Source organism: Haplochromis burtoni, unplaced genomic scaffold (genome assembly GCF_018398535.1).
Source record: "Haplochromis burtoni strain Fernald_Lab_line unplaced genomic scaffold, NCSU_Asbu1 Contig_1667, whole genome shotgun sequence".
NCBI classification, from domain to species: domain Eukaryota; kingdom Metazoa; phylum Chordata; class Actinopteri; order Cichliformes; family Cichlidae; genus Haplochromis; species Haplochromis burtoni.
This window is the reverse complement of record NW_024584028.1, coordinates 26,139-27,694: the sequence shown is the minus strand read 5'-3', so window position 1 is coordinate 27,694 and position 1,556 is coordinate 26,139.

Below are 1,556 nucleotides of genomic sequence, written 5' to 3'. Positions count from 1 at the left end.
TCAATATGATGTTCAACATTTTAACTTTGGACTGGTTAATCTTTTATGCAAACCGAAGGTGAGCAGTAAAAATGTGATGTTTTGAGATTTACCCAGGTCTTAAAGATGAAAGATACCCACATGTTTAACAATGTCTAAAATTTTTAGTTATATTTGCTCAATTCAGCATACAATCTGAAAGAAACTAGCCTTTTCTTCATTTTTCTTACGAAGACACTTCATGTTAAAAAGTTTGGTACACATGTTATTTTCACGAGTTGTCTTATGCAGTACCATATAGTCAGGCCAGATCTGGATCTCCTTCAGTTTGCCTACCAGTCCCACCTCAGACCTGAGGACACCATCATCTACCTACTCAGTTGTGTCTACACCCATATGGGCCAGCTGGCAAGCAGTGTGAGGGTCATTTTTATCTTTTCCAGTGCATTTATTACCATCAAATTCAAATTTTATTTGTCACGTACACAGTCATACACAGTACGATATGCAGTGAAATGCTTAGACAACTGCTCGTAACCTAAAATAAAAGACTATGAATAGGATAGGAAATAAATAGGAAAATTAAAATGAAGGGTAAATTTAACTAGGAAAGAATAAAATATACAAATTAAAGTTACAAATAAAATAACCGTACAACAAATACAAGTACAAATACACAATACATAAAATACACAATATAGAAAATATATAAGAATATATGAAGAAATATGGAACAATAAGAGCAGCTGTACGAGTAATAAATGGTAATGAAAGAAATGTAATGTCCAGGGTTGTGCATTCCACATATTTAAGTGTCTGTAGTGTCTGTAGTGTAGTGCAGTCTGTAGTGCAAATATGCTTAAAAGTGATTTATTTAAGCGACTTGTGATAGAGTGATTTGATTAATCAATAACAAGATGGCAAATGTAAACAAATGTAAACAAATGTCCAGAATGTCCAGTGTGTGTAAAAACCATATTTGTGGGTCAGTGACTATGTGGTGGTGTGATTGAGAGACCGTATTCGCCTGCGGAAAGAAGCTTCTCCGCTCAGGCAATCTCTGGGAGATAAGCTGACTGAGATGCAAGTGGATGCCTCTCCTGTGTCCTGGATTTTTGAGTATCTAACACAAAATGTGCTTCTTCAACATTATGTGTCTCACAAGGTGATCAGCAACACAGGGGCACCACAAGGAACTACCCTCTCCCCATCACAGACGTCAGCCACTGCACAGACCTGCCATGTTCAGATGTTTTCTGATGACTCTGCGGTGGTTGGATGCTTCAGTGAGGGTGATGTGTGTACCGGGCTGTAGTTGACTCCTTTATCAAGTGGTGCAAGCAGAATCATCTGCAGCTCAAAGTGACTGAAGATCAAAAATTGATTGTGGACTTTAGGAGGACCAGGAAACCTGTGACCCTCGTTTCAATCCAGGGTATCGATGTGGACGTTATAGAGCAGCGGTCCCCAACCCCCGGGCCTCAGACCGGTACCGGTCCGTGAGTCGTTTGGTACCGGGCCGCGAGAGTTGAGGCTCAGGTGTGAAATGTATGAGTTTTCAGGGTTTTTATCTCTTT